The 8,960-nt window shown below is 36.4% G+C and overlaps 1 protein-coding gene across 1 annotated transcript in view; it reads left to right on the top strand.

Moving 5' to 3' along the window:
* The first annotated feature begins 1,173 nt into the window (after positions 1-1,173).
* LOC110060125 (uncharacterized) overlaps positions 1,174-8,960 on the top strand; it is a 72,045-nt gene continuing 64,258 nt past the window's right edge. Inside the window, exon 1 of the mRNA XM_089280506.1 lies at positions 1,174-1,596. The gene's annotated coding sequence lies outside the window, so the exon portion shown is untranslated. The remainder of the gene's footprint in view (positions 1,597-8,960) is intronic.

The following is an 8,960-nucleotide window of genomic DNA, read 5'->3' on the forward strand; positions in this document are numbered from 1 at the left end:
TTATGTACTAATTGGACTGCATAGAAAAGGAAACCTAGGCAAGCACTTCTTAAAGCAGCCTCACATGATGACTGTATACACTGGGTGTCTACAAAACATTGCTTCATAACAAACAGCGTAAAGGAAGCCAGTCAACAACAGAGGAAAAGAAGAAAAGAAGGACAAACAACCCTGACATTTACTGGTGATTGCTTAGCACTATATTGCAAACCCATCAAGTTCAGAATTTTGCACTTATTCAATAGCATCCAACACAAAATCATTACTCGTGGACACAAATTAAGACCTTAAAATCCAACAACTTGAGGAACGCTTTGATTGTATGTCATTTGGATTATTTTAGATTCTTTTGCATAAGTTGTTTATTATGTTGTTCCTTATGCTCAAAACGTCATCTATGCCTATCAAAGTTCATCAAAAAAACTGTACCTTCCCGCCACCGCAAAATGTAATGTGGAGTGATAAAATAAATGAATAGTACTATTTATAAGAACTGGCAAAATAGGGTAGACTGGCACATCATATCTATTTTGCAAGCATGGTGACCTATTTTAATTTATTTTTAGAGACTGGTGCTTGGTAGGGAACATTCAGGGAAATGTATCGTACATTTGTTTTCATGATTGAGCCCAGGAGATTACTTCAAGCTGTAGAAATCATTGTCAATACTGATAGATGCAAAGAAATATCAGACAAAATAAAGGCTCGAAAGTTCAAACTGTCACAAGAATGGTGAACTTGATTTCTTGACATTAAACTAAACTCAAATTTCTTGAACTGTAACCAATTTCAATCCTTGTAATCCTGCAGTTTATTTCGAAACTACTGTTTTTGCTTTGCTCTATAGGATTTTTCATCCAACTAAGCTGTATATTTGGTGGCATTTGGCGATACAAGGTGGTAATAAGCTGAGTGAAAATTTGCTCTGTCGGCATGACAGCGTTTCGTTATGCCCGTGACGGAGGCAGATCGTAATTGCAAAATGCAAAACACAACAGTGTGGACTATATAAACTAGTGCCACCTTAGTTCGTGCCGCTTGAAAGCAACGCGACCAACAATACTTAGATTGCTGATGAACATGTCGAAATGGCTTCGTAAACTTGAGCCATTAATTACTCACTCCATTACAACAAACAACATAATACAATACACCACACTTCCCAGAGCTTCTTACCAACAATATTAAGCTTCAAAGGCAGCTGTAAATGTGTTTCGGAACATGCAGAAAGATCAGACAAAACACCCTCACGATAAAAATCACAATCGATAGCTTTCACCTGCAAACACCGTCCCGTCCCCTAGTAAAATAATCTCAGAAGACACGATCACAACGCATTTTCATTGGAAGAAACAACAACACATACAGTTGGGCAAAAGGTGTTAGACATGTCTGCCACGCAGGACGAAAGTGTAACGCTACAAGCTACCGCTCGATTCTCTCGTACTGCGGGCGCAGCTACTGATCTTCTCATCATGGAGAAAAGATTGGGTACCAGTTTAGGAATGGCTTCTCTCCATTTGGTCGTGGTATTGTAGTTTTGGAGTTCTTTGGAGTGTTGTTGCTCGCTTTATTGATTCGTTTGCTTCAGTAAAGGTAAGAGCTATGCTTAAATACTTAAATCATGACGAAAAAATGTTAGTCCATGTTGTAATCTCTGTTTTTCGGTCTCCATTCATCCGTTTAACTGTTGCTGTGGAAAATGGCGAGCAAATTAGAAAGGGAATGTTGGGAAAGCGACGCCACTTAATGAAACAAACTAAGTACAGCATGTTAGCATTGTCTTTGTTGATAAGCTTACTTTGGCAGCGTTATTACTCCTGAGCTCCTGTTAACTCGAAGGTATTTTTTTAAAGTTGAAGTTCCTAGATCAAAAGGATTGTACTGTGTATCGAGGGTCTATACACTTAAGCCTACCTTACCTAGAAACTGAAAGTTTGTCAGCAATTTCGCTATAAACTAAAGCAATATCGCTGCGAGAATGATCAGTTTGTACGATGGGATCACTCAATTACACTTGTTCGACAGAAACCTTGCGTCAAAATGCGGTTATGTTTATATTGAGTCGAGAACCTCGAATAGCAGTAACAAACTTAAATAACATTTATTTCGTTTAAAGGTGTGTTTTAAAGCACCGCATTTGTAGAGGTAATCACATGATTTTGAGTGCAAGTTGGAGTAAATAAGCACAAGTAAATTTTTCAGAGGCTAACAAAATTGCACAACCTGTAGGGCAAGTGCAATTTATAGTCAGAAAAATTTACAAACTTGTGCTTATTTTGGGTGATCCTCAGAAGTGCTGGGAAAACGTCCAATTACCTTTGACTATCTTCAGAAGACTTTGAGTGACCTTAGTCCTCCTTCAAAATACCTTAACTTCCTTTTGCAGTTCTTTCATTTCGTTCCCTGTATTTGGGGGAATTTTAGGTTTTAAAAGTGAACAGAAACTTGCACACTGGAGTTCTGCATATTTAATTTATTCAGCTTCTACAGGACTGCCAGGAAAAGAAGTGGCCACTATTTTAACACAGTTGAAATACAACTGATCTTAAAATAATTGGCTTGTTTTTGTTGTCTTTCTGATTTATGACTTTCATCTTTCTTTCGCTGCGTTATACCAGACTTCGTCAATTTATTAGAAGTCAATATCGGAAATCAGTCGATTCAATCAATATCAATTGATATCAATTGCTGATTGCTATCGGTAATCAATAACAATCGATAACTCACAGGAAAATTTCTTTATCAACTGCTATCAATTTCCAAAAATGGACAACAATTGATAATTCCTATCAAGTGTTATCTATTAAACAAAAATTGACAGTAATTACCCGGACTATTCAAAGACAACTTTGTTAGTGTGTAAAATTATAATAATACCTGGAACAACACAAGACACACGTTCATGACATAGTCCAATAGCTCAATAGTTTGAAATATGCACCTCAACCCAAGCTTGAGATATGGCATGATGATGGTCTCATGGTTAGTGTGCTTGACTCTGTAGCAAGTGGTCCGAGTTTGAACCCTGGCCAGGGCCATTGTTTTGTGTTCTTGGGCAAGACACTTTACTCTCATGGTGCCTCTCTCCACTCAGGTGTATAAATGGTTATGGGCAAGATAAATGCTGGGGGTAACCCTGTGATGGACTAGCATCTCACCCAGGGGGGAGTAAAAATACTTCTAGTCGCTTCATGCTGCTGAAACCGGGATAAGCTCTGGCCTGATGAGCCACTTGGCTCGTATGCAGACTTTACCTACCTGCCTGCCTGCCTGCCTACCTACCTATTATTACAATGATTACTATCGTTATCAACACTACAGTGAAACCTGTCTTAAGTGGACACCCTCTATTAAGTGGACACCAGGTTGAGTCCCAAAATTTTCTTCCTACATTTACTATGAAATAAACCTGCATTCAGTGGACACCTCTGTTAAGGTCATTCCCTAGTATTGCATTGCACATCCCTACTGTGCATAATTTCACGTGTGATTAGCGCACGCACATTAAAAAATGGCGGTTTTTTCTTTACAGCTGGACCTCACCATAGAGGTAAATCGTCATTTACTCGCAAACGAGTATGGTGACCTATCATTTTTTTTTGTTGTTTTAAATTTAGTAATAAATTTCTCTGCGTAAAATAAATATGGACCAATTCTCAGTGTAGAACAAAAAGCAATCGTTGGAAACGTGAATTTAGCAGGCAATCGTAACTACAATCATGGTGCTATTATAAGGATTTATACGGGTATAAACAAGGTGCTTTTGCTCCTAAATGAACATGGGGACACCTCATTTTTATTTCAAAATTTAAGTTCCTATAATATAAACAATCAATAAGCAAAGTTTCACAAAAATCTGAGTGCAGGTTCTATTTCAGCGAAATAACCTTAAACAAACGCGGACACCAATATTAAGCCATTTTGCTGCACAAAACCTGCAATAAGCAGACACTTCAAGGGCTTTTTACTTCTGAAAGCTCAGCTCAGACTCCTTAACATTGTTCAGTGATGTCGTTTTAAAGCTAAGCTGATTATTTCAGATTGATGCATTGACTGACTGAACATTGTGCTATGAGCAGTCTTTGATCTGACACTGTGTTACACTGAGTTACAAAAGGATTAATAATTAAATATTGTTGCACAATATATTAGAACCTACTTAGAGCGGACACTAGGGAGGCTCCCATGGGTGTCCGCTTAATACAGGTTTCACTGTATGACTTTTATACAAGTCCCATTATTCACAGGTCGAGGCCTTGTTTTATGAAGACAAGAAATACAAAAAACTGCTTCTTCTTTTTCATGTGTTGTTCCTGTTGAATATTTCTGACGACAAAGTGATTACTGCTATGCCACTAAATTATATTTTTCCTTCTGTCCTACTCCAAGATCTATTCTTACGTTTCTTCCTAATGCAAATAATTGAAATCACTAGGACACTGACTCTGTAATGTTGTTTATTTTGCTTCACTCACAACTCACAACTTTATTCCTGATTGATTTTCATCCATTGGTATCAGCAATTGATATCAATCTTCGATTGCCTGGGCTATACCTGGGCTATGCCTGGGCTTCACGTATTGTATTTTGTTGCACAGTGAAGAACTTATTTGATTTCTTGTTTTCAAATTGGTTTGTCCTTGTATCTTTCGCTTTTATTTGCCATTTGTTTTCTTAGATGTTAGCCATTATAGTATTGGAGTGGAAATTCTGTTATATTTTTGGTTTTGCTAATGTCCTCCAAAGTCAAGTAATTAATTTGTTTCACCTATTCAATTTTTTCAGCCTCTGTTTGGGCATTTTGTCGTGTGGCAAAGAAGTAATATAATTTCTTATTTCCTTGCCAGGTTTACATACGTGTATCAGGTTGATTTGTTTTTGTTGATATTGTTTTAATATTTTGGCCCTAATCATTTATTCAACTTTAAATAAACAATTTCTTGAACCTGATGTTGTGTGTGAGGTTACTGTACATATGGTTTATTTTTAGCAGTCACTCTCGCTCTGAAATGTTAAAAAATCATCTAGGGATTTAGGATTGGGTCGTGTACAATTCATTTGAGTGCCAGTGGGTTAAAGATTAATTTATTTTGTTTTTTTCTTTATGACTTATTAATGAGTTTCTAAAGATCTCGTAAGCGGCCATCCTCTATAGTTTTACCATACTGTCGCTTACAAGAGGTCATTCTTGTAAGTGACCAACTCTGGTTACAACCACCTTTTCCAATTCCCGTGGTGTTCAGAGAGCTTCGACTGTATCAGTCCTACATGTATATATCAGAGCTTATCCTGGCCCCCTGACCCCAGGACATACACTGTAGCAAGCATTTATTTAATTGAGAATGAATGTTGTTGTTGTTGTCGTCGTCGTCGTCGTCGTCACATCACCATCGTCGTCATCATCATCATCATCGAGCTGTTATTGAACAGTATACAGTCACACATTTGCTACACTTGCCGCTGGTGGCAGGGACAATATATATGTAACCTCCTATGCAGACATTCATTTGGCTTGTTATACATCTCTAAACAAACTTCTGCTGAACAAACAGCAGATTTCTTTCCTTGTGTCCATAGAAGATAAGTTGGACAGAGAGTACCTGGAGGTTACTAAGATCTAGCCAATTGGTGCCATATCATTGTTTTAATAAAATTAAAGCCAGTCATCTTTCAAGGTGATCAATATGACTGCTACTATTGTGTGTCACTTCAAAATCAATGACAACACTTGTTAAATAGACGCTTGTTGGTAGATTTACAAACACTTCACATTTACATAGCATACTCGTTGAAAACCCAGGCCTGTGCAGTATTTTGGTGTCTTCAATTTTTTTTTTCAACTTCCAAGATAAGATTGGTTAAAACAAAATATTGTAACATAACTTTAATATCGTACTCCAGGAAAAAGAAGTGACAACAACAAATTATCATGTCATGCATTACCCAAACACTGTACAAGATCCATGTAATAAAGGCTTTATGGTATTTGCTAAGATTAATTGAGGTGACAGTACAATAAAATGAATGACAATGATATTTGAACAATTTTAAAAGCAGTATCAAAGTCTACAAAGTGCAGGCTCTCTGCAGTCTTCCAGCATTCTGAAGCATGCAGTAACAGGTCTACATAGATACATGTAGCTGTTTGTTTCAGCAGACATTCAGCAGAAATAGCCAATAAAGTGCAAGATTATGGTTGCCAAAATGTTGCACTATATGATGTTGCAAACATATTTTCATTTGATAAAATTTATTTTCGTTCCATAAAACATGATTTCACTTCATCAAATGTATTTCCATTGGATAAAAAATTATTTTCATTTGATAAAATATATTGTCATTTAATCAAGTATATTTTCACCCAAAAATATACTTTCATTTGATAAAATAATATACATGTATTTACAAAATACATTTATATCATGAATTTTAATTCTGGTTTAATAGTTGAAAAGGAAATTTGTTTTTTCTAATTAAAATAATTTTATTGAACAAAAAATATTATAATTTTATTCAATAAAGTATGCAGGTATTTAATTTGATAAAATATACTTTCATTCGATAAAATTTGAGAATTTAGGAGTGAATGCCTACAAAAATCGACCAAAATCACCGATAAATGGCACAAGTCAAAAAATTGATTTTGCCTGGATTTTGCCCACAGATACGTGTAGGTCCTAATAAGAATAGAAATGGAACATAGTTAGTTTCTGCTAATGCAGCTTTCTTTGGTAGAAATATGCCATAAATGATTTTGCTCTGATTGGGCTCAAAATCTACTTATGGTGTTGCTGAATTTTCTGAATATTTCCTTGCTTTGCACTCTGCACAACAGCTACTTGAGAATCTTTCAATGGATTTTACAATTATTCAGCTCAGGTCTTCATGGTATGACTAAGTGAAAAATAAAATAAATCGAAGTTAGTTATGAACCCAAAATAAGTTCAAACAATTTCCCCAGAGATATTTGTTGACTTTCAAACAGGTGGGTGTATAGTTAACCCATAGAAAGTGTTTTTATGGCATTTAAACATATAGCCCATAGAAAAATATGGCGACATTTTAGTGCTATAATTTGCTTTCAGCACATTGTCAAATTTTGCGTGTCTGTTTGAGCTCGTTTTGGGCTCATAACTAACTTCGATTTATCTTATTTTTCGTTCAGTCGTACCTTAAAGACCTGAATTGAATATAGAAATCATTGAAGTATTCTCAAGTAGCTGTTGTGTGGTATGCGATGCGATCAAATATTTAGAAAATTCAGCAAAACTGGAAGTAGATTTTGAGCCCAATAGTGGCAAAATCGTTTTTCGCAATTTTTTTGCAAAAAAAAACCTGTATTGGCAGAAACTAACTATGGTCTGTTTGTTTTCTAGCTAGAGCCAATTATGGGCAAAAAATGAGCAAAATCGATTTTTCGACTTGTGCGAGTGCTTGGTCTATATTTGATAGGCAGTGGTTCTTAGGAGTTCTCCATATCAAGGAGTTTAGCTACATGTAGCTTCATGTTGTGGGTTTCATTGCTCTCATTTTTGGGTACTGCTGGTAGTCTTTTCGTAAGGTGGTGGGTGACCTTGATGCTTAGGAATACTGCATTTCAATCTTTCTGGATCTTGTTAGTCGCTGATAGCAGAGAGTGATAGAGTCCAAAGCTTGGTAGCACAGTGACTCCACAAAGTATGATAAGGATGGGCTGGTACAGTTTTTTCAAACCGATGCCAAACCAAGTATGATACTGGCTTGTTTCTTTGATATGGATATCGCTACAGTACTGAGGCATCACTGAGTGAAGTGGTAAGTCACTTGTTTTGCTTGACCAAATGCAAGGTTGTCTCACTCTGTAAATGTTGATTTTTGTTCAGTGCTCAATAGTTGCATCAACAACACAGACAAAAATAATCAAAGATTTCAATTTATCAAGGAGAACATTGTTAATACATGTAACTGCTTCACCTTTTTTACTCACATTTCAGTTCTCCGTAACACTGCACACAACTGTGCTCTTCCGTCAATATCAGTACTGTGGCATCACTGAGTTAAGTGGTAAGTCACCAGTTTTGCTTGACCAAATGCAAGGTTGTCTTATTCTGTAAATGTTGATTTTTGTTCAGTGCTCCATAGCTGCATCAACAACACAGACAAAAAAATCAAAGATTTCAGTTTATCAACGAGAACATTGTTAATACATCTAACTGCTTGACCTTTGTTACTCACATTTCAGTCCTCCATAACATGTGCTCTTCCTTCAGTACTGACCAGAGGAATGCTGGCTCAGGAATGGATAAAGCATGCCCAGGTCACATGGAGTTTCAAAAGAATCAACACTTTTCGGTTGTATAGATGATATTTTCTGATGTGACTTTGGTATCACGGGTATGGACTATTTGGAATCGGTATTGACCTATCCTTAAAGTGTGTGTTTTTGTGGAATTGTTTACTCGTTCTGCATGTCAAAAAGTGTTGATTGTTATTGGTTGTTTTGTCACCAGTCAATGGTACAGCATGTATGCTAAGTTTACAATCCTACATGTAAATGTATTTGTTGATGTATAGTGAGATCAGCAGAGTGTCACCAATTTATCATACCATCTGCCCACTTTTTTTTTGGTGGCCAGTTGCTTTCAGCTGTCACTGGTTGCAAATTTGGTACGCTGCAATATTCTTCAAGGGCAAAATTTATTATATTGGTAGAAATATGTAGTGCAAGAGAAACATTGCAAGAACAAATGTTTCTTCGTAGGAAACCTCCTTTCTCCACAGTCTAGTGCATAAATTACACCATAAACTGAAGAGGAATGATACACATAAAAACACATCCCTTCACAGATGTATGATTCTTTGATTCTGTATAAGGGTACTGTAATAAAGCTTCCTATCTCTTCACCCCTCTAGACCCTAGACAGAGGTACTAAGTGCAAATTTGTTGTTGTTGTTGTTTTTTTTTTTTACCATTCTTG

Source organism: Orbicella faveolata, unplaced genomic scaffold (genome assembly GCF_042242905.1).
Source record: "Orbicella faveolata isolate gen_17 unplaced genomic scaffold, um_ofav_v1 contig_12, whole genome shotgun sequence".
NCBI lineage: Eukaryota > Metazoa > Cnidaria > Anthozoa > Scleractinia > Merulinidae > Orbicella > Orbicella faveolata.